The sequence below is a fragment of the Macaca fascicularis genome, chromosome 1, assembly GCF_037993035.2.
Source record: "Macaca fascicularis isolate 582-1 chromosome 1, T2T-MFA8v1.1".
NCBI lineage: Eukaryota > Metazoa > Chordata > Mammalia > Primates > Cercopithecidae > Macaca > Macaca fascicularis.
Window position 1 is genome coordinate 124684675 of NC_088375.1, and position 25128 is coordinate 124709802.

General features: G+C 46.2%; 1 long non-coding RNA gene and 1 pseudogene across 1 annotated transcript; one reads left to right on the forward strand and one right to left on the reverse strand.

The window, feature by feature from the left end:
• Nucleotides 1-32: 32 nt before the first annotated feature.
• LOC135971909 (uncharacterized) lies at nt 33-1578 on the forward strand. The gene is made up of 2 exons (XR_010588281.2): nt 33-436; nt 571-1578. It is a non-coding gene; the product is annotated as an uncharacterized lncRNA (long non-coding RNA).
• A 2676-nt stretch (nt 1579-4254) lies between these two features.
• LOC102116691 (large ribosomal subunit protein uL30 pseudogene) lies at nt 4255-5210 on the reverse strand (annotated as a pseudogene).
• Between the last annotated feature and the right edge of the window lie 19918 nt (nt 5211-25128).

Here is a 25128-nt window from a genome sequence, read left to right on the forward strand (position 1 = left end):
CCGCCCCACCCCACCGCGCCCCGACGCGCTTCAGAACTCTGCTGGGTCCCCAGGGACTTGGCTGTGCCTGTGAGAGTCAAGCCAGATCCTAAGAGAAAAGTTATTTCCCAGGTTCCTTCTTCTCCGGACGTGGCCCAGCCTTCCGCCTCTCGGCTGCCGAGTTTCCACAGGCTCTGGGAAACTGAGGCTGCCAGAGTCAGACCAAAGAGAGGTCTCAGAGAGTTTAATTCAACACTTCTTGGCAACTAAGTCTTAGAAGTCTGATGGTGTGCTCTCTCTGCTGAGTTGGGGAGCGTGGATGGAGGCCATGTCACTGAAGCTGGTAGAGCGCAGTCTCTGTCCCAGATGCTCCCGACCCTTTTGCGCTGGGCCAGTTCCCCAGCTCTGAGACGGTCCAGGCTCAGGAAGTGGCCTGTGTGTCAAGGTGGATTCCCATGTAGGTTTGCCTACAGCAAGGCGATAGCACCATGCACACACAAGTGCTTGGACTTCTGAATAGTTATACTTCTCATTATACATTAAGATATTAAGAATTTATCATTCTGCGTCTTTTTTTTTTTTGAAACGGAGACTCACCCTGTTGCCCAGTCTGGAATGCAGTAGTGCGATCTCGGCTCATTGCAACCTCCGCCTCCCGGGCTCAAGTGATTCTCCTGCGTCAGCCTCCCGAGCAGCCGGGATTACAGGTGAGCGCCACGACGCCCTGCTAACTTCTTTGTATTTTCTGTAGAGATGGGGTTTCACCCTGTTGACCAGACAGGTCTTGAACTCCTGGTCTCAAGTGATCCACCGGCCTCCACCTCCCGAAGTGCTGGGATTACAGGCATGAGCCACGGTGCCTGGCCTGTCATTCTGCGTTTATCCGTCTTGAGCTGGGAAAGATAAAATGTCTAGGTCCAATTGTGAAAATGATTTTTTAAGAAAGCTAACACTCATTAGAATAATAATTATGAAAGAAACCAGAACTGATATTGTTACATTAGTATTCACCCATTTGGTAATTCCTTTATTGAAACAACAGTTGTTGAGATCCTACCATATTCCAGGCACTGGAAAACAATCCTTCAAAGACATTGTACTTTGGCCACCTACGACTAGAAGTCAGGTGGGAACTACAGGGGAGATATTTTGAAAATACGGGACGCTTCTTAGTGTTTTTGCACACTGAGAGGCAGTGGAGTGGGAGAGGGGTTGAGAAGTAGTGCCCGCTGTTGCAAGGACTCTGAGGAGCCAGGAAGATGGGCCCCAGGTGGCTTCTTCAGAAGGAGGAGTACAGCTCTGCGGAAGGCGGGAAGGACTGGAACAGCAGGATCTCCAAAGTAAGGGCCACAGTGGCCACGAGGATCACACCAGCGCGGGAAGTGGGTCTGTGGACAGGGATCAGGAGCAGCGGGGATGGAGGAGGCAGAAGTAGTGCCCTGGGGAAGAATGTGCACGCTGTTGTCAGTTCATTTTCTGCATGTCTGTGAGATCTAACTGGTTCACTGTGTGTTCACATTCTGCATTTCCTTACTGACGTTCTGTCTCAGCCTTTCCAAAATTGAAAGAGGGGTTTTAAAGCCTCCCATTGTTAATGTAGAACTGTCTATTTCTCCCTTCAGTTCTGTCAAATTTTGCTGCATATATCTTGGTTTATTCCTACTATGGGAATTGCATCCTGTATGAGAGAAATCAGTTATCCTTCCTGGATGGTCTACCAGATGACCTGTGCTTTCCTCATTTTAGAAGCTCTTGGTATTTTTGTTTTGTTTTGTTTTGTTTTGTTTTGTTTTGTTTTTTAGATGGGAGTTTCGCCCTTGTTGCCCAGGCTGGAGTGCAATGGCGTGATCTCAGCTCACCACAACCTCCACCTCCCAGGTTCAAGCCGTTCTCCTGCCTCAGCCTCCCGAGTAGCTGAGATTACAGGCATGCGCCACCATGCCCAGCTAAGTTTGTATTTTTAGTAGAGACAAGGTTTCTCCATGTTGGTCAGGCTGGTCTCGAACTCCCACCTCAGGTGATCTGCCCCCCTCAGCCTCCCAAAGTGCTGGGATTACAGGTGTGAGCCACCGCGCCTGGGCACTTCTGGATATCTTTTTTAAGAAAACATGATTTCCTGGTGGGATGGTAGTTTTAAATATCTTGCAATCTGTAACAATTCATTGGAATCACAGGGTAAGTTACTGGGCAGTGGACAGAATGAGCCTGATGTCATGTAAGAAACAGGATTTTAGTGGAGCACTGATTACACTGGTATTAAGTATCATTTATTACAATAGGAATGAGTCACTTTTGTGTTCCTCAAGATGAACAGATTCCTTGAGTAGAATTAAATAGTTTCTGCAAAGCATGCTCAGATGTCTCTGAAGAAAGCAAACAACCATGGTAGCCAGAATAAACCCAATATTAGTCCTGATTGATTGGCCTTGTAACGGCCTCAGCAGAAGCAATTTGTTGGCATGAAGTCCAAGCGCAATTGTTGCAAGACTGAAGATTGGGATTAATGATGTGAGTGAAACATAATTACCATAAGGAGCCAGTTAAAGGGAGGTTGCCTTGTGAAGTTTTTAAAAGGACAGCTATGAAATTTTTGTCAGCAGGGTTGTTAGATTCAGAGTGGCAGCAATGGTCTGGAAAAAAAAAAAAGTATAAGAAAATTTTGTTTTCTATTAAGTGGTAGATCGAGAACATAAGAGGTCAGAAGTAATAGGATGAGGGCCAGGTACAGTGGCTTGTGCCCATCATACCAGGTACTTGGGAAACTGAGGTGGGAGGATCACTAGAGCCCAGGAGTCTGAGGTTGCAGTGAGCTATGATTGTTCCACTGCACTCCAGCCTGAGCAACAGAGTGAGACCCTGGCTCTAAAAAAAAAAAAAAAAAAGAAAAGAAGTAATAGGATAAAAATAAGGAAGCTAACATTAATATTTAGGTGGCTTCAAAGTAGAATAATAGCCGGGAAAGGGTGTTGGGTCAGAATGTTAATCCTTATCCAGAGTGCGGGGCAGAAGCTATCCACTTCGGAAGTCAGCATCTTCTGCAGCACACCTAAGAATCTCAGTTGAAGATTTCCAGTGGAGCCGGGCGCGGTGGCTCACGCCTGTAATCCCAGCACTTTGGGAGGCCGAGGCGGGCGGATCACAAGGTCAGGAGATCAAGACCATCCTGGCTAACATGGTGAAACCCCGTCTATACTAAAAAATACAAAAAATTAGCCAGGCGTGGTGGCAGGTGCCTGTAGTCCCAGCTACTCAGGAGGCTGAGGCAGGAGAATGGTGTGAACCCGGGAGGCGGAGCTTGCAGTGAGCCAAGAACGAGCCACTGCACTCCAGCCTGGGCGACAGAGCGAGACTCCACCTCAAAAAAAAAAAAAAAAACAAAGATTTCCAGTGGAATGGGTGTCCCAGAGTCCGGAGGAAATTTATGTCTTTTGAGCTAGGAAATAGTTAACCTAAGGATCCATACTTTGGAGTATTACTGCTGCGTCAGTTGTTAACAGTATCTGATAAGGTCCATTTCCTCGAGGATCAAACGTAGTTTATCTCAGGTCTTCCCCAGAACACTAAATCTCTTGTTGTGGATCATAGGTGAGTGGTTTGGAAATGCAGATCATATCTGTTGATGATAAAGTGGAAGGTACTCTATGACGCCCTTGCAATTCTTAATCATATTTCATCATCATTGTAATAGGACCAAATCAAAGATTGGTAGTGAAATTTTCAAATACATGGACGGGCCATTTTTCTTTTTCTTTTTTTTTAGAGACAGGGTGTTGCTATATTGCCCAGGCCGGAGTGCAATAGCTATTCACAGGTGCAATCATAGTGCAGTACAGCCTCAAACTCTTGGCATCAAGCAGTCTCCCACCTCAGCCTCCTGAGCAGCTAAGACTACAGACACGAACCACCACACCCAGCTTGGCCTTGTATTAATTGAGAGGTATCAATGGTGTGAGCCCAAAGGTCCAAAAGGTGTTGCAGCTTCTTCGCCTTCATCAAATCTTCAATGGAACCTTTGTGAAGCTCAACAAGGCTTCAGTTAACATGCTGAGGATTGTAGAGCCACACATTGCATGGGGGTACCCAAAATCTGAAGTCAGTAAATGAACTAATCTACAAGCGTGGTTATGGCAAAATCAATAAGAAGTGAATTGCTTTGACAGACAATGCTTTGATTGCTCGATCTCTTGGTAAATATCGGAGGTATATTTAATAAATAATAAATATCAGAGGTATATCGGAGGTAAATAAGGAGGTAACCTGTTGGTCCCAGAAGGGGTTGATCTTATACACACTGAAGCTAGAAGTAAGATTTTATTTTATTTTTATTTTTCAATTTGAGAGCAGGTACTGTTTATTAACTGACCAGCTTAGAAAAATAATCATGGAAGACACCTTAGTTCATTCTTCTAATAAGCCTGTTGATCTGGTCCTCCCTGTTGCCAGCATCTCCACCTTCTACAAAATGGGTGGTCTTTTTCTTCATTCCACCTTGTGGAGAAGATAATTTGAAGGGCCACAGGAAGTTATTTGTTTCTTTGCAGAGTTTTCCAACAGTATAGATCCCATGAATCAGATCCTTCATGCAGATGATGCCATATGTACCAAGAGATCGAGCAATCAAAGCATTGTCTGTCAAAGCAATTCACTTCTTTTTGATTTTGCCATAACCACGCTTGTAGATTAGTTCATTTACTGACTTCAGATTTGGGTACCCCCATGCAATGTGTGGCTCTACAATCCTCAGCATGTTAACTGAAGTCTTGTTGAGCTTCACAAAGGTTCCATTGAAGATTTGCCGAAAGCGAAGAAGCTGCAACACCTTTCGGACCTTTGGGCTCACACCATTGATACCTCTGATCCTGATGACAAACACCAATGTGGGTTCTGCAGGCACATAGAAGTTGCCAGCTTTTCTTACCCCCCTTGCTAGTTGAATTTCAGTTCTATTCATCTGCCTATTTGCTTTTTCACAGATACGCTTCCGCCTTGTCTTTTGAAGCATCTTTTGGGCAAACTTATTTCTCAGGCGCTTGATCTTCAGTTCTGTGAAATTCCTTTTCTTTTTCTGAAGGTTTTCTGGCACAGCAGAAACCTTCTTCTTCTTCTCTTTGACACCCTCCATGGTTCCAGCCAGAAAAGAGAAGATTTTAGAAGTTTAAGGGAGGTTTGTTCATCTTAGCTGCCAAATTTCATTAGTTCCCTCTGTTTTTCCTGAGGACCATGGATGATAAGGACAGTAAAATTTTGGGGTAAAAGGCAAACTTTACAGAGTTCCTTAATAACAATACCAGTAAAATGAGTGTCGTTGTCATTATTAGAGAAATAAGTGGAAATTTCCAGGTTGGAAAACTAAATCAAGCAGAAATTTTTGCCACAGTTAAAACAGCCATAACTCTCTGGCAAGGAAAAGCTTTAATCATCCATCTTGAAAGAGAAAATAATAATAATAATAATCAGAACATATTTATAGTGCATTGCAGGAGGCATTCATATAAAGTGATTGGAGGTCTGAAGGGCCCTCGAGATCTTAGTTCTTATTCATATCCCACCTTTGCATTTACTAGGATCACATTGCTGGCAGTAGGACAAGTTTTTTAAATATCCTTAGGAATACCTCTAAAATTACCCCTACCAATGTTGGTTTAGTATTGTTGCCAGTTTATCCCTGCTATTATGAGTAATGTCACAAAGCATTTTTCTGAAATTCCACTTTCAATTATTTGGCATTATGTGTCAGCTATCCTGAGAGCATTAAATAATCTCTTTTGCCATGAACACCCAAAATTTTCCCACTTCCAGATTTGTTCACTTTTCTACTTTTTGGAATCAGAGGTTTGTCTCTGACAGTTAAAAATGGCCTCTTTGAATCCTCTAAGACCCCTCTTTTCTGTGTGATTTTCAGGAGCATTGATCTTGGTGATGCTACTTGGGTTAGCATGGTGGTCCACTAAAGTATTACTGGAAATTCTGGGTCTTTGTGCATTGAATGGTGGTCTACTTTTATTACAGCTATTTCCTCAGGTAACAGCAAAGCAGCTGAAAGTTTTATTTTTCATCCATCATCCAATTTTTGCAGGTTTTTGTGGAGGTTAGAAAACTCTTCATTTCCAAAGCATTCCCAATTCACAGACTCCCCAAAAGTGCATCTGCCATTAGTGTATATGCTTACTCTTTTACACTTTACCAGCCAGCAGATCCAGATGAGGGCAATTATTTCAGTCATTGCAGCTGATTTACTTTCTGGAGTGGTCTCTACTTTAAGGGTGAATTTAGGTCTGTGATAGCATTTTAAAATACGAACAAATGAAATCAGATTAGGGCTATCCAAGGGAATTTCCAACAAGATATTTTAAGAGCATGTGAAAAACACTGAGAGTTAACAGAATAATTTGGTGAAAAAAAGAACTTCTAGTAATCTGGGTGTAAAACAACTGAGTCATTTCACATGACAGAGCCAAATCCTAATTTTACTGCTTTAGTACATAATTTTCTAATAGATTATAATAAAGGCTCTATTAATATTCCTTTATTTGTATGCATTTAGGCATACACAGATATATAAATATACAAATAGGTAACAAATTAAAACTTTTTTAAGTTGTAATAAAAACACTTAAAATGAGATCTGCTTGTTAGTGGTGGAGGGCGTTCAGGTTCTTGGCATTTTGTTTTTTTGTTGTTGTTGTTATACTTTAAGTTCTAGGGTACATGTGTACAACATGCAGGTTTGTTACATATGTATACATGTGACATGTTGGTATGCTGCGCCCATTAACTCGTCATTTACATTAGGTATATCTCCTAATGCTATCCCTCCCCCCACCCCCTACTCCACGACAGGCCTAGTGTATGATGTTCCCCACCTTGTGACCAAGTGTTCTCACTGTTCAATTCCCACCTATGAGTGAGAACATGTGGTGTTTGGTTTTCTGTCCTTGCGATAGTTTGCTCAGAATGATGGCTTCCAGCTTCATCCATGTCCCTGCAAAGGACATGAACTCATCCTTTTTTATGGCTGCATAGTATTCCATGGTATATATGTGCCACATTGTCTTGATCCAGTCTATCGTTGATGGACATTTGAGATGGTTCCAAGTCTTTGCTATTGTGAATAGTGGGTTCTTGGCATTTTGAATAGAGCAAGGAGAGAATGAAGCAACAAAAGCAGAGATTTATTGAAAATGAAAGTATACTCCACAGGGTGGGAGCAGACCAAGCATAGGGTCTCAAGAGCTTGCATTCAGAATCTTCTGGGGTCCAAATACCTTCTAGAAGTTTCCCATTGGCCACTTGGTGTTCACCCCATGCAAATGAATAGTGGTCCACAATCAGAGGCTGAAGTGAAGTTACAAAGTTACACTGCTATGCAAATATCTGATTGGTTGCTTTCTGCAACCAATCAGAGGAACTGTCCATTTTCCACCTGCAGAGCCCAATAGCAGGGGGTTTGCAAAGGGAGTAGCTTCTCGTCCTTTTGTTACTTCGGCATGGAAAGTTGGGATTTTCTTTTCGATTTAGTTCTAGAAAGTCAGTGTGAATCAGCCTTAGGTTCCCTGCCTCCAGACCCTATTCTCCTGCCTCATACTCTCTTAGCAAATTTTTAAGTACACAGGTACACAGTATTGTTAACTGTAAGCACAGTGTTGTACAGCAGATCTCTAGAATATGTTGTATAACTGAAACTTTATACCTCTTGAATAGCAACTCTTCATTTCGTTACCGAAACATCAGGGATTCAGTCTGAGTCCTGCTGTTTGCTGCAAAGATAGCCAACAACTGAGATGATTACTGCCAAGTAAGAAGGCTTTAATTGCTGCAGTAGAGGAGATGAGAGATCAGTCTCAAATCCATGTCCCTGACTGGCTAAAATTAGGGGTTTATATAGCAGAGAAAAAGTGTAACTATGTATGGGAAAACAGGAATTCTGGAGGGCTAAGGAAGCAATCACGACAAATGAGGGGCCTGGCATCTCATTGTCTGGATGTGATGATCTGTTGAGTTTCCGTTCTTTGATACCTTTTGAGAGGCTTGGTATTTCGTTATCTGGATCTGGTGAGATTCAAGCTTTAAGTTTGTTTTAAAAAACAAAAACTGTCTATGGCCGGGCGCAGTGTATCCCTATAATCCCTGTACAGGCGTATCCCTGTACGCCTGTAATCCCAGCACTTTGGGAAGCCGAGGCAAGCTGATCATGAGGTCAGGAGATTGAGATGATCCTGGCTAACACAGTGAAACCCTGTCTCTACTAAAAACATGAAAAATTAGCCGGGCGTGGTGGCGGGCGCCTGTAGTCCCAGCTGCTAGGGAGGCTGGGGCAGGAGAATAGCGTGAACCCGGGAGGCGGAGCTTGCAGTGAGCCAAAATCGTGCCACTGCACTCCAGCCTGGGCAACAGAGCGAGACTCTGTCTCAAAAAAAAAAAAATTTAAAAAAAAACTGTCTATGGACAGTTGGATTGGTTTTAATTTCCTCCTCTCCCAATCCCTTGAAAACAGTCATTCTACTTTGTTTCTATGAGTTGGCCTATTTTGGATACCCCACATCAGTGGAATCATGTAGTATTTGTTCTTCTGTGATAAGCTAATTTCTCTTAGCATAATGTCATCCAGGTTCATCCATAGTGTTATATATTGCAGAATTTCCTTCTTTTTAAGACTGATTAATATTTCACTGAATGTACATACCAAATTTTCTTTATTCATTCATCTGTTGATGAATATTGAGGTCGTTTTCATGTCTTGGATATTGTGAATGGTGCTACAATGAACAAAGGACTGCTAATATCTCTTTGGGATCCTTCAGTTCTTTTGGATGTATACCCAGAAGTGGGATTGCTAGATCATTTAGTAGTTCTGTTTTTAATTATTTTATGAACCTCTATACTGTTTTCCATAGTGGCTGCATGATTTTACATTCCCACCAACAGTGTACAAGAGTTCCAGTGTCTCCTCAACAGCACTTGTTACTGGTTTGGAGTTTGTCTCACTTTGTTTACCTTTTTTTTTGGACAATAGCCACTCTAACAGGTGTGAAGTGATATTTCATTGTGGTTTTGATTTGCATTTCCCTCATGATTAGTGATGTTGAGCATCTTTTCATGTACCTGTTGGCCATTTGTATGCTTTCTTTCGAGAAATGTCTATTCAAATCCTTTGCAAGGATGGCTCATCATATGTAAAACAATCAATGTAACACACCACGTTAACAAAATGAAGGATAAACATCAAATGATCATCTCAATAGATGCAGAAAAAGCATTTGACAAAATTCAACATCTTTTCTTAGTAAAAACTCTCAACAAACTAGGTATAAAAGGACAAAATAAAGACCATATATGACAAGCTCATAGCTAACATTATACTCAACAATGAAAAACTGAAAGCTTTGTCTGTAAGATCAGGAACAAGGTAAAGGATACCTGCTCTTGCCACTTCTAGTCAACATAGTACTCGAAGTCCTAACAGAGCAATTAGGCAAGGAAAAGAAATTTAAAAGTCATACAAATTGGAAACGATTAAGTAACACTTTCTCTGTTTGCAGATGACATAATTTTATATGTAGAAAACCCAAAGACTCCATACAAAAAAACTATTACAATGAATACACAAATTCCATAAAGTTGTAGGATACAAGATCAACATACAAAAGTTAGTTATGTTTTGGTACACTAACAACAAAGTATCCAAAAGAAAATTACAAAAAACAATCCCATTTGCAGTAGCACCAAGAAGGATAAAATAGTTAGGAATAAACTCAACCAAGGAGATGAAAGACTTGTACATAACACTGATGAAAGAAATCAAAGAAAACTACATAATATTGATGAAGGAAATCAAAGAGGACACAAGTAGATGGAAAGACATCCCATGTTTATAGATTGAAAGATCTAACAATGTTGTTTAAATGTTCATGTTCATGCTACTTTAAATGATCTACAGATTCAATGTGATCCCTATCAAAAATCTAATGGCTTTTTTTTTTTTTTTTTTGAGAGAGTCTTGCTCTGTTGCCCAGGCTGGAGTGCAGCGGCGCGATCTTGGCTCACTGCAACCTCTGCCTCCTGGGTTCAAGCAATTCTCCTGCCTCAGCCTCCGGAGAAGCTGGAATTACAGGCACCCGCCACCATGCCTGGCTAATTTTTGTATTTTTAGTAGAGACGGGTTTCACCTTGTTAGCCAGGTTGGTCTCAAACTCCTGACCTCAGGTGATCTGCCCATCTTGGCCTCCCAAAGTGCTGGGATTATAGGCATGAGCCACCTCACCGAGCCTCTAATGGCATTTTTTTACAGAAATAGGAAAAAAAATCCTAAAATTCATATGGAACCACAAAAGATCCCAAATAACCAACACAATCTTGAGAAAGAAGAACAAAGCTGGAGGCATCAACTTCCTGATTTCAAAATATATTACAAAGCTATAGTAATTAAAACAGTATAGTACTGTCATGTAAACAGACACAAAGACCAATGGAACAAAACAGAGCCCAGAAACAACCTATGTGCATATAATCAACTGATCTTCAACAGGGTGCCAAGAATACACAATGGGAAAACGATGGCCTCTTTAACAAATGGTTTTGGGAAAACTGAATATCCACATACAAAAGAATAAAATTGGACCCCTGTCTTACACCATACTCAAAAATGGGCTCACAATGGATTAAAGATTTAAATATAACACCTAAACCTATAAGACTCCTAGAAGAAAACGTAGGAGAAGGTCTTCATGACATGGGCCTAGACGATGATTTCTTGTATATGATACCAAAAGCACAGCCAACAAAAGCAAAAATAGACAAATGGAATCACATCAAACTAAAAACCTGCACAGCAAAAGAAACAACATTGAAAAGGCAGTCTATGGAATCAGAGAAAATATTTGCAAACCACATATCTGAGAAGAGGTTAACTAACATCCAAAATACATATAGAACTCCCACAACTCAATAGCAAAAGTTATTTTAAAGCTTTTAACTATAGGTTTACAATATAATTGAATAAAATATGTGTATATTAAATGTATCTTTTGACTAAACTGTAGTAACTTTTCTAAATAAACAGAAAATCATACCTTATTCTGTACACATACCTGTATCTCTCTGCATTAGTGTATCCAGTACAATTAGCCATCTATTCTCATTATTATATTTAATTAGAGTAACCAATCTTTTCTTGTTTTCTCAAAAAAAAAAAAAAAAAAAAAACCCAGAGAATAGAAAGTTTAAAAACTGTCCAGCTAAGACTGGGCACGGTCCCACCATGCCCAACCCAGTACTGACATTTTCTGAGATTGGATCTCACACTTGGCTGCGGGCCTTTTACACCTAATTCCTTGGAGAACAATCCTACCTCTGCTACCTTTGGCCAGCCATTGGAAGGGGCATCCGGCTCTCTGCCAGCCACCTCACCCTACTCAGACAGGGGGCCCAACTCCACCTCAAACCAGCAGAGATGGAAAAGAGTCTTTTTTCCTGCTGTTCGTCTGAAGGTGCAGGTCATCCCTAAATGCAAGTGGCAGTCCAGGTCTCCCCTGCACCCTGGAACATCCTTCTCCCTGGCCTCTGCTCCTGGGTGTCTTCAGGAACATAACTTCTTGATCACCAATTTAAGTATGACAGAGATGTTTAGAAAAAAGCTATGTTCCCTTTAAAGAAGGGGCTTATTCGCTTTTGCTAATAACCCCAGCCAATACTTATTGAGTGTCTATGACATGTCTACTATATATACCTCTTCACCAAATTCTCAAAACATCTCTTTGAATTATTTCTTTCTTCCCTCATTTTATGGATGAGAAAACTGAGTCTCAGGAAAATTAAGTAACTTGCCCAACGACACACAGCTAGCAAGTCACCAAGTTGTATCTAACTAGTCCAGTCAACCACGAGGCCTGGGTCTACCCAGGACACCACACTGCCTACAAAAGGCTGCAGGGTGAAACCACAGGACCCAAAGAGCCAACAACAATCCAAGACTCTCCAGACACCGTGGGGGCTGATAGTAGACAAACTTGCACTAAGTCGAGAGGCCCTCACGTGCCAAGCGCAGTAGGCATTTCTTAGAATTCTTTGTGTCTTTTGTTTTCATTATCAGCAAGAAATGCTAGTTCACAAGGCTGGAATATTGCAGTGTAATGTAGATCCTATAAACACACGCTAAGCGGGGAGTAAACAAGGCAGCAGACATGCGGGGGAGAGACCTGAGCCGACTGCGTGGGAAAGCTGCAGAGCAGTGCACCGGGGAACACAAACATCATTGGCTGCAAAAAAAAAAAAAAAAAAAAAAAAAAAAAAAAAAAGCTCCCTGTAATGAGTCTTTGGGGTTTACTGTTGCTGTTTCCCTAAATACAAGAAAGTGCACAGAGAGAACGAGGTCAAGAGGCGGGAGGCGATGAGTTGGATCTGGCAGGAATGCAAAGTAGGTTTTAAAGACAGCCCCAGAAAACGGGAGCTGGGCCATAGATGCATGCAGGGGTCTGACCTGGGGTTGGGGACAACCAGGTAGCAATCTTGGTGGTGGTGGGATTCTATCAGTTTTGTCTGTGGTGCAGCATCAGGGGTTAGGGACCTCCTCCAGAGGAGCGGCGAGGGAAACTAGGGGTGTCGGTAGACGATCTGGGATTCCAGGTCGCCTCCAGCCTGGCTGAGAACTGCCGGATCAAACAGAAAGCAGAGGTGATGCTTTCTCATGCAGACAGGCTGGGTGGGAAGGAAAGGCTGTGGCTTTATGGCACACACAAAGTGTGTGGGGTCAGGACATACCACAGATCCCCAGCTCCTCTGCCTGCCTCTCCCGCGCTGGCCCAGCCCCGCAGGCAGAGGCATGGGCCATTGATGCAGTATTTGGGGGTGGCTGATCCCAAGCAGGAGGTGCAGCCTCTCCCTGAGACGGGGTGCAGGCAGGAGAAGAGTGGGAGAGAAGCCTGTAGGTTTCCTGTGGCCAATGGGCCCCATGTCTGCCCCTCAGCAGCATGGGATGACTGGCGAACCCCGGCAGACCCCACATTTACTAGACTCCACAGCTACTGGTAGGGTTACAAGTTTAAGTGACTCTGAGGCCTAAACCTCCGTCCGATTTCCGGGAAGGGAGATTCCAGCAGCGCGCCCTGGTGGCCAACCGTGCACCTCCCAGGTAGGGAAAGGCCCTCCCGCCTGCGGGATCCCCAGGCCAGTCCCGCGGGCGGGCGCTGCTCTGCTCTCAGCGCTACCCAGCTGTAAGGGGCACGGCTCTGACCACAGTAGAGGCACAGCCGTCTACCTCGCAGCTACAGCTCTTTGGGCTTTTCGGTTCTTTGCGCAGGAACTTAAGCCACGTTCCCCAGGGGCCAAGAAAGAGATTTGGAGCACCCCTTGTTGCAACCCCAGAGAGTAGCATTCAGAGAACACTGGCTACCCTTTATTCAATAGCTGAATGCTGGCCACTTTGCGCCTATTATTTTATTCCTTACTACCTCTCCATGAAATAAGTAGTGTTATTAGCCTCTTTTTACTAGTAAGAACACTGAGGCTGGTTTTTCTCTCTCTCTTTTTTTTACATCGAAGTGAAATTCACATAATTTAAAATGAACAATTTTAGAGCGAACAATTCCGTGGCAATTAGTACATTCACAATGTTGGGCAACCACCACCTCTGTCTAGTTTCCAAACATTTTTATCACCCCCAAAAGACACCCCATACCCATTAAGCATTTGCTCCCCATCATCCCACTTCCCCAGCCTCTGGAAACAACCAATCTGTAGATGTCTCTACAGATATACTTATTCTGGCTATTCCATATAAATACAGTCATACAACACGTGATCTTTGTGTCTTGTCTGGCTACTATTGCTCAGCATGTTTCCAGGTTCACCCACTGAATGGAAGCATCAGTACTTTATCCCTTTTATGGCTGAATGACATTCATTATATGGATATAACACATGTTGTTTATCCATTAATTTGTTGATGTACATTTGGACTATTTTCACCTTTTGGGTATTGTGAATATTACTGCTGTACACATGAGAGTGTGTGTGTGTGTGTAAAACATTTATTTATTTATTTGTTTGTTTGTTTGTTTATTGAGACAGAGTCTCACTCTGTCACCCAGGCTGAAGTGCAGTGGCACATTCTCGGCTCACTGCAACCTCCGCCTCAGGGGTTCAAGAGATTCTCCTGTCTCAGCCTCCTGAGTAGCTGGGATTACAGGCATGTAATCAGGCTAATTTTGTATTGTTTTAGTAGAGACGGGGTTTCACCATGTTGGTCAGGCTGGTCTCGAACTCCTGACCTCAGGTGATCCACCTGCCTCGGCTTCCCAAAGTGCTGGGATTACAGGCGTGAGCCACCATGCCCAGAGAGTGTACATATATTTTTGAAGTACCAGTTTTCACTTCTTTGGGGAATATACCTGGGAGGGGAATTGCTGGGTCATGTGGCAATTATATGTCTAACATTTTGAAGAGCCATCAAATTGTTTTTCATAGTGGCTGCACCACTGTACATTTCCACGAGCAGTTATGAGGGTTCCAATTTCCCCACATCCTTGCAACATTGATTTTCCATTCTTGTCTATTGTAGTCATCCTAGTGGGTGTAAAGTTGTGCTGAGGCTTATGTGGATAGGGTGGGTGAGACTGAGAAACCCAAGTCCTATAGCTTGGATAGAAAAGCGCTTTCTGCAGGCCTGTCCCTCTCTATTGGCCCATGCCAACCCCAACCTTAACTCCATAAGAGGCCAGCAAATCTTCTTTTCTATCCCCTGCCACACAGTGAGCTCCTGGTCATCCTCTTTAGGGCAAATCTCCTCAGTCAGAGGACCATCTTTTTGTCTCTCACCTTAATACCAAGAACCTAACCTTGGAGCCCCAAGTGTCCCTCCTGGGCTCTGCTATGGCCCTGTGTCCTTATCCAAGATCAGCAGGGTTCCCAGGGCTAAGCACACACTGGGAACAATTATTGGACTAAGTGTCATGGGACAAGCTTCCCGTGCCAGCAGAGCATCTCTCTCTCTCTCTCTCTCTCTCTCTCTCTCTCTCTCTCTCTCTCTGAAGAAGGCAAGGAGATCATCTGGTTTCGATTTCAGGGAGACACTAGTCTGAGGGTGAAGGGCAGTGCCATCCTCTTCTACCGTGGGCCTTTGGAGCACTGACCCCACACCAGAGCAGGATGGGAAGATGCCCCCAACACAGTCCCCAAATGCCTTCCTCCCTCCTCCTCCTCCATGCAGGCTTTCCCCATCCTTACTGTCTGGTCAAAGCCCATCTCCTCCTTGGAGACTTACCCAAGTGCCCCAGACCCTAGAGCTTCCTCGCTGCCCTGACTACCCACAGCCCATGTAAGCCTCCGCCAGGGCTCTTAGCAAGGAGCTTTATCTCCTTTGGGAGCTTTATCTCCTGGGGTGTGACCAGGCTATGAGGGTGACAATTAGGCCTTCCTCAAAGCTCTGAAGGTTACCAGAAAATCCACTCAGAGATGAAATAAACACCCCCAGAAAGGCCAGGCACGGTGGCTCATGCCTGTAATCCCAGCACTTTGGGAGACCAAGGTGTGTGGATTGCTTGAGGCCAGGAGTTCAAGACCAGCCTGGGCAACATAGTGAGACCTCATCTCTATAAAAAGTACAAAAATTAGCTGGGTGTGGTGGTGTGTGCCTATAGTCCCAGCTACCTGGGAGGATGAGGTGGGAGGATTGCTTAAGACCGAAGATGGAGGTTCCAGTGAGCCAAAATCATGCCAGCCTGGGCTAGAGAGCAAGACCCAGTCTCAAAAAACAAAAACAAAACACACCTGCAGATATCATCTAGAAATTCAGAGGCATTCCACTTGAAGAGCAGGAAGAGTCTGGAAATCCCATTAGGTTTTGCCGATGTGAAGAAGATATGGCCTAACCACATGTGGCCCACATATCTGGAGGAAAAAACGTGGTCACGAGATAATGCGGATGGTGTGGGGGCTTAGGACAGGACAGCCAAAAAGCCAGTGTGTGCATGTGGCTCCAGCCTTGCCCTGCAGAAAGGGGGTCCGCCTCGGCTAGTGGCAGTGCAGCTCTCCTAGTGGGGATCCTGGCGTGAACCTAAGCCGTAGCTTTCACTGGAGGGGTCATGAACCAGCCTGCCCACCACGCTGGTAGGTGGGGTCCCAAGTGTGCCCGCTGCCAAGTTAGTGGGCATGGGTGCCTAGAGAGGGTGCTGCAGCCCATCCATTCCCAGAACCCAACCTCAGGCAGGAGAAGCTGTTCTCAGGAGGTACCGCCACCCTGTGGACAAGTTGGGTACTGCACAAGGACTACCAGCCAAGGGGCAAGCAGGAGCTGAAACCCAGCCTACACTCTGCTAACCCAAGAACTCACACTGCACAGCTGCAGTCACCTGGAGAGAGAGACACTCTTGTATACCAAAAGATGCCCTTCGTTCTTTGAGCTTTCAGGGGTAATATCTGCCCAGAAGGCTCACCTTTTCCTAACTCACACAAAGGTGGCAGGAGGGTGTTTCAGCTCTGGGTTTGTGCATGACCCCAGGGCTCAAGCGGCCCAGCAAGGTATCTGGTGCACAGGGAGAGGATGTGACAGAGGGAAAGGAGAGAGCCATACACTGGGGTTCTTCAGGGTGGGGGCTGTGGCCCCCATGGCTGACCACTCTGGGAACACTGACGCATGAATATGCATACTCCCATGGCAACCCGAGGTGCCTAGGCAGCTCTGTGGGCACTGAGCCGTATTCAGCTGCAGGACACAATTGGGGTGGAGCTGGGGCTGCTGGAACTCCAGTTGATTTACAAACTCATGTAGGATGCTGCCTGGAACGTTGAGACCTGGCTAGGTGACATCCTCCAAGAGTAGGCACAAGAACTACTGGCATCAGTGAGAATGCAGCTACATGTGCACCCTCAGGCTGTGGGCGCTCCGGGGACCCCCAGCCAGGCTGACACAGATATCAGATGGGTTACATGCTGCGCAAGAGCCTCTGGGGGCGGAGGGGAATCATGGACTGCAAACCAGCCTGTGCTCTGCTGGCCAAGCTGTGCTCCCCATCAGGAGGCTGTGTCTACCCAATGAAGGGACATCTTCTTCTAAACCAATAAAGGCACTTTCTGGGCCAGCAGGGCTCTGCTCAAGTGCACATGGGTGCAGAGGAGAAGGAGGCCCAGGGCTGACCAAGACTCTTCAAAACCCCGTTTCCAACATACTGCTCATCAAGCCACTTCTGGTTGACTTTTTATAAAAACCCTGTGCTTGTTGTTTGAGTCTTTATCGTAAGCTGATAAGGAGCTTATCAGCTCCTGTGTGCTGGGTTAGAGGAATTTGTTTCTATGGGCAGTCATATTTGCATGAGAGAACAGAGCGAGGGCCTGCCCAGTGGCCTCCTGAACACCAGCTGCTGGTCCATCTTGCATCTGTCCACCCAGGGCCTTCGATGAACACCGTGGAGGAGCCTCTCCTCCTCTCTCCCCTCCTCCTTCCACCTCGCCCCAGCACCTCCTTCTCTCCCAACCAACTTCCATCCTGACTCCAGGCTCTGAGGAGAGAGCTGAAACAGGCCAGGCCCCTGAAGCAGGTATTGGCCTCCTGGCCTGCTGGGGAGAAGGAAGAGGTGGGTAGAGAGAGGGAGGCAGTGAGGAAGCCATCAGGAAGGCAGGAGGACCAGTTAGAGCAGGCTCACCCACGCTACGAGGCAAGAAATATTCCCCCACAAGGGAGCAGTTGGTGGGCCGCTGGGTATTGTCCCGGGTTCCCCTGCTACCCTGTGACAGAACCTGAAGGCCGCTCATCTCAGCCGCATCCTGGCTGGATGCCGCTGTGTCTCGGCTGGTGTGGGATTCCGATGCTCTGAGACAGCTTGGTCGTGCAGGATTCTGGAGGTTGGCAGTCCTCTGGAGACGATACGCCATAATGGTTCCGCTTGGAATCTGGAACTGGATGGGCCTGGAGCTGAGTCCTGGCTCTACCTCATGCCCGCTGAGTGACCAGAGCTGATTACTTAATTTCTTTGTGCATTAGGATAACCATCTGTGAAATATGGATAACGCTAATACATACTGCACAGTGCTGCTGTGAGAGTTAAAAAAGAACAGTTACTCAGGAAAAGAAATGAGGTAAATGGGAGTTAGCTGATGGGGCCAGGAGCAGAAGAGCAGGAACAGGTGCGAGAGAGGCTGAGATGAGGGCAGGGCGCCGAGCCTCCACAGCTGCCCAGGAGGTGCACTGAGATTCAGAGCCAGCAGGGGATCTCCCAGAAGATGCACAGGCCCAAGGCAGTAGGAGGAGCAGAGAGGAGGGAGCTCAGCAGAGGTAAACGGACACACATGGGGCCAGGCGCAGTGGCTCATGCCTATAATCCCAGCACTTTGGGAAGCCAAGGCGGGTGAAATCACCTGAGGTCAGGAGTTTGAGACCAGCCTGGCCAACATGGTGAAACCCTATCTCTACTAAAAATACAAAAATTAGCCAAGTGTGGTGGTGGGCACCTGTAATCCCAGCTACTTGGGAGACTGAAGCAGGAGAATCATTTGAACCTGGGAGGCAGAAGTTGCAGTAAGCTGAGATCATGCCACTGCACTCCAGTCTGGGTGACAAGAGTGAGACTCCGTCTCAAAAAATAAAAACATAAATAAATAAATAAATAGACACATGGGCACTTGCCTTTGAAAGTCTTGGCCAGGCGCGGTGGCTCATGCCTGCAATCCCAGCACTTTGGGAGGCTAAGGCAGGCAGATCAACCTGAGGTTGGGAGTTCAAGACCAGCCTGACCAACATGGAGAAATCTCATCTCTACTAAAAATGCCAAATTAGCCTGGTGTGGTGGCACATGCCTATAATCCCAGCTACCTGGGAGGCTGAGGCAGGAGAATTGCTTGAACCCGGGAGGCAGAGGTTGCAGTGAGCAGAGATCGCACCATTGCACTCCAGCCTGGGCAACAAGAGTGAAACTCCATCTCAAAACAACAACAACAACAACAACAACAAAACGAAAGTCTTAGTGACTCCATCAAGGCCCAGACCTCACACCCTGTTCCACCCTCGCCATCCCCACCTCAGCTTCACAGTCACCTAGAGTCATCCTCCCACCCCCAGTTAAGGCCCCTGGCCAGGCTCTGACTCAAAGCTCCAGCAGGTCCCAAAGGGAGCACAAAGATAAGAGCACTGGGCTGGGAATCCGGCGCCAGGACCTCACTCCACTCTCCACCTCCTATCCCCGTGACCAGGCAAAGTATGGGACTCTTTGACTTTTGGTACCATTATCCATTATGGACTTGTAACATTTTATGGCTTCTGTTTAGCTCACACCTGGTTCCAAAAGGATTTGAGGCTGCTGGGAGGAATAAACACTCTCTTGACCAACTCAAAAGGCTGTTGCAAAAACTAAATATGGCCGGGCGCAGTGGCTCAAGCCTGTAATCCCAGCACTTTGGGAGGCCGAGATGGGCAGATCACGAGGTCAGGAGATCGAGACCATCCTGGCGAACACGGTGAAACCCTGTCTCTACTAAAAAGTACAAAAAAACTAGCCGGGCGAGGTGGCGGGCGCCTGTAGTCCCAGCTACTCGGGAGGCTGAGGCAGGAGAATGGCGTGAACCCAGGAGGCGGAGCTTGCAGTGAGCTGAGATCCGGCCACTGCACTCTAGCCTGGGCCACAGAGCAAGACTCCATCTCAAAAAAAAACAAAAAAACAAAAAAAACTAAATATGGAAAATTATAAAGCACAAAGCAAGCATGGTATTATTGCTATTTTCTCCAAAAAGGAATTAGCCCACCCTTCTCTGTCCCCCAGTGGAGTTTCTGTCCTAGCTCCATAGTTGTTCAAGTCTCCTGTCCTTGAACTCAGCCTTATAAACAGCATTTAATCTCCATGGCAAACCAATACACATGGACCCCGATATCCTCATTTGATAGATCAGAGAACTAAAGCTCAGAGTTCCTAGAAATTTTTCAGGATCTTATGGCTAATAAGTGATAGCTGTGCCATGGGATAGAACCCAGGGATCACAAGCCCAGTACCTCCCTGGCCGTGTATGGACTGGGATGGGTATAAGGTAACCAGGAGGGGTCAGGCTAGCAGCCGCCTCAGAGCATTCATATTCTCCATCTCTCATCAGGCTGTGCCAGCCAATCACAATCCTGTGGCCACCTCTACTGCCTCTGTCTTAACTACTGGTCTTAACAGCCTCCCCACAAAAGCTCCTCTCCACCCACACTGCCACCAGCCAGGTCCTTGTCAATCACACCCGGGATGTGGCAGGAGTCTCCTGCATGACCCTTCTGCCTCCAGACTCACCCGCACTGATCCGCCTGCTCATCAGAGCCTGACCCTGTCCCTTCCCTGAGCACCCCACCCCTAGAGGGACCCCCTCAACCAGACACATATCGCAGGGACCATGATAGAGTAGGAGGAACAAAGACTTTGCAGCCTGACAGTTCTCGGGTCACATCCCAGCTCTGGCACTCATTAGCTGAGTCATTCTGGATGAGTTACATAACCTCCCAAACCTCATTCTCCCTGTTGACGTGAGGGAAGATGGTGATAGAGATCATGCAGAGTCCTAGGAGCTGGAAGTACATTCACACTTACTTACAAAGAGCTCAGCCCAATGCCAGGTGCTCATAGGTATTTTACCCCAGCATGGCAAATGCGTAGTAGATACACCAGCATACCCCAGCCGTGGCTTGGGACCCAGGCTGGGAATGGATTGGTAGCCACTCCCCTTTGCATATCTCCTCCAAGTCTGGGAAGTCAGGGAGGAGGGCTGACTTGCCCAAATAATAAACAGAACATTCAGGTTTAAACCCAGGTCAGTGGGCCGGGCGTGGTGGCTCACGCCTGTAATCCCAGCACTTTGGGAGGCCGAGACGGGTGGATCACGAGGTCAGGAGATCGAGACCATCCTGGCTAACACGGTGAAACCCCATCTCTACTAAAAAATACAAAAAACTAGCCGGGCGAGGTGGCGGGCGCCTGTAGTCCCAGCTACTCCGGAGGCTGAGGCAGGAGAATGGCGTGAACCCGGGAGGCGGAGCTTGCAGTGAGCCGAGATCCGGCCACTGCACTCCAGCCTGGGAGACAGAGCGAGACTCCGTCTCAAAAAAAAAAAAACAAAAAAAAACAAAAAAAAACAAAAAAATAAATAAATAAATAAACCCAGGTCAGTCTCTCATCTGCAAAGGGGAGACAGAAATTCCAGCTGTGCGTATCCGTTGCACAGATTCAGGGAAGATGCCAGTGGCAGCAGTAGCTGCTCCAAATCTGCCCAGACTATTTAGGGAGGCAGGAGGGGCTGAAGGTGATGGCAAGACCAACAACTGAGCCAACCCCCTGGCCCAGAGTGGGACTGCGGGGCTGAGCCATTTTAAGTAAGTCCTTTATAGACCCTACATCTGATTCTTGGAGGCCCCACCCTCACTTGCATTTAAAATGCACCCACACCCCTCATTAAATAGAACTCTACTTTGCTTTAAAGGGGTTTTTATAAATTTGCTTTTGAAATTACTTGACTCTGAGTAACTCACTTAATTTACTATTGGCTATGATTTCTGTTTCATCATATTGCATATTCTGGAACTCTTGTCAAAAATCCAAGTTACAAATTGTTTTCAAATATAATGACATGTGACTTAACAAATATTAAAGTTGACATGCAACTTTCTGAAGGCATTTCATTAAACATTTGTCAATTTCAACTTTTTTTTTTTGCAGCCCTCAAAGATTTTCTTTCAGCTCCCTGTGTTGCCCGGGGGTGGGCGGCATTGAGGGCCTGCCAGGAGAAGACAGGTGTGCGCACAAAATCAAGGCATTTGGATGGTCCCCATCTCTAGACCTGCAGGCTGCCCGCTTCAGGTGCAGCTGCAGAGACCACCCACCCCAGATTGTTCAGGGCATCCTAATTTGGGCAATTTCACTCTCATTTTGAAAATAAAGTGATTTGTCAAACATTGGATTAAATCTGAGTTAATGCTTAGGCCTTTATTGGAATTTCATATGAATACATTCATAAGTGAGGCAATACTTTGATATGGTAAATGTTCTGGTGTAGGGTTTAGAAATCAGGATTATTGTCACCCAACCAAACACCCTTACCCGTCCTCTACCCCAGCCTGAGGACCCAGATAGCTCCCCAGTTACTCTCCTCCACTCCCCCAGGAGTGGGCATGGAGAGGTGACCCCATGCAGGGCATGTGAGATGTGGCCTGGCACATGGCCCTCATGCTTCCGAGTCCGAAAGCTTTAGGGACAGATGAGGGACAGTCCCTCAGTGTCGACTTCACTCAGGACAGGCCCCAAACATTGGTTGGGTTGCCTGTTTTATTTACTCCCTCTGCCACCCACCCTCTTTCCCCCACGCCCCGATTCCAAGTAAGATCTGGCCCCTGACCAGAAAGAAGATGTGGGCTCCTTCACACACACAGGCACACAGAGCAGGTCGAGAGGAAGGGCAGGGCGTGGGGCTCCAAAAGAGGAGAGGAGGTGACGGGCTGGCATGGAAGGTGCAGGCAAGGTCGAGGGCAAGGAAATGACTTTTTATTTCGGCTCACATACTTTGATTCATTTCTATCAAGAACAGTAAAAAAAATTCTACCTTGGACCTGGTGATTTCACTCAGGGCATCTACACTAAGGGAATAATCCGGAGAGATTTATGCAAAGATAATAATAGCTTATATTTACTGAGTTCTTGCTTAGTGCTTTATATCCAGTGGCCAATTGAATCCAAAATCAACCCATGAGAAAAGTGCTATTATTATCCCCATGAAATGGGTGAGGACCTGGAGGCACAGACAGGGGAAGTAACTTGCCTAAGGTCACACAGCCTGAAAGTGGTAGAACCAAAAGTCAAACCCAGAGTGCACATTGTTGGTCACATTAGGCCACAGTTATTCTTAACGGAGGAGAGCTGTAATCATAAACCACGGGAGGCTCACCAGGGGGTGGTGCACAGTAGTTCACATTCATATTTGCAGAGTATTTTAATGACATGTGGAAAGACATATGTTAAAATAATTTTTAAAATAGGCCGGGGTCAGGCCCGGTGGTTCACACCTGTAATCCTAGCACTTTGGGAGGCTGAGGTGGGTGGATCAGCTGAGGTCAGGAGTTCGAGACCAACCTGACCAACATGGTGAAACCCTGTCTCTATTAAAAATACAAAAAATTAGCCAGGTGTGGGTGTCACGCGCCTGTAATTCCAACTACTTGGGAAGTTGAGGCAGGAGAATCACTTGAACCTGGGAGGCAAAGGCTACAGTGAGCCAAGATTGTGCCACTGCACTCCAGCCTGGGCAACAGAGTGAGACTCCATCTCAAAAGAATAATAATAAATATTTTTAAAAGCCCAAATTATGCATGTGAAATCAACTCAAAAATACGATTTTTAAAAGAACTGAAAAGAACGCACAAATATGCATAGATATGTATTAAAATATCTACATACATCTCAGGCATGCAGCAAATACTTGGTGAAACTGAATATTTGGTAGATTATGAGTGGGCTTTTTACTTCTTCCTGTTTTTATTTATTTTCCAATTTTTTTTTAACGAAAATGATTTTCTTTTCAGATAGGAAGAAGTATTAAGGGCTTACTGTTTTAAGATTATTTTCTCTTCACAAATATTTGAAAGAGAAATTTCTGAGAAACTAAGAAACCAGAGGGAAGTTGTTTAAAAAATAAATTGTGGGTTGGGCGCGGTGGCTCACGCCTATAATCCCAGGACTTTGAGCCCAGGAGTTCAGGACCAGCCTGTGCAGCATGATGAAGGTGGCATGTGCTTGTAGTCCCAGCTACTCATGAGGCTAGGGTGGGAGGATCACTTGAGCCCAGGAGGTCACTGCAGCCTAGATGATAGAGCAAGACCTTGTTTCAAAAATAAACCATGGAGAGGCTGCTAGGAACTTCAAATTAGTAATATTCTTCGAGCTAAGCCTCAGCACACACTAAGAAAAACAGGAGACAAGAATGTGAACTGAAGGATTCTATTAAATGACAAATTCAACGAGTAAATATAGAGTCCTAAGTGCTGGCAGACGGGACAGGCAGTTCTTGCCTCCGAAAGACCTTCTAGAAAGATCTTTTAATCCTGCTTCCTTGTTAAAACAAAGACAAGACACAGCTCAGGTGTGTTATTATTCACCTACTTGAAAAGTGAGTCCCTCTCACCCTTGTAAAGGGGGATCTTTGGGCAGCCAAGGCCCAGCCTGGGTGGGGGAGCCGTGGACTCACCACCTCCCACCCTCATTGGGCTCCAGCATTCAATTCTGTGACATGTAGGTGGCCAGGATGAATTGGCAAGGGGTGTCTTCTGAACTGAAGGGCCTCGGGTCTTGACCGGGAGAGGGCTTGGCCAATGGGAGGTGAGGAGGGATGAGGAGAGCGTCTTCCCGGGGCACCTGCTGGGAGGCCCGGGGCCAGGTGCAGACCTGCTTGCTGAAAGAGGCTGGGGTGAGGGAGAGCAGCTGACAAGAAGGGAGGAGGAAGCCAGCGGCCTCCCAGCCTCCCCCTCCTGCTCCAGCTGCTCTGGCTCTGGGCAGGCCCTCAATTACACAGGCTCATGCTGTTCCAGGGCTAATCGCTTCTGAGGCAGCCAGCCAGGGGAGGACAGGCCTCCCCAGCCAGCAGCAGGGGCAGCGACGGGCTTCTCTCCGCCCACCCAGGACCCTGCACAGCCCAGGCACATTCCACTTTCCTTCTTTACCTGGGGAACAGACTCCAGCAACCTCTGTGCCAGGGAGGTGCTCCAGAAATTGTGTATTAAACATGGGACAGAGGCTGAGGTTGTGGGGGGAGGCGCTGGAATCAGAATGCACAGGCTTGTGCCAACCTCTTGCAATAGAATCTGCCTGAGAGTTTGCAGATGTCTGTGCCACACCTTCTGCCTACTGAATCAGAATCTCTGAGAGTATGGCCTCGAGAGGGCCATCTAAATAAGACCCCCCAGAAGACCCTGGCCTCGGGTTTGCCTGTAGGTGCACAGTCCCCACCTACCAGGCCATCCCCTCAGAGGCTGGAAGAGGGGAAGAAGTACAAGGTAGGAAACAGACACCAGCCCCCGAGCTGGTGTGACAGGGATGTGCTGCAGACCTGGGGCTAACTGTCCCCCTCATGGGGGACAGGCTAGATGAGGGTCGGATGGGTATCTCCTCTCTCCCACAGCTTCCTTTGTCAGTTTCCACAAGCACAACATACACATCA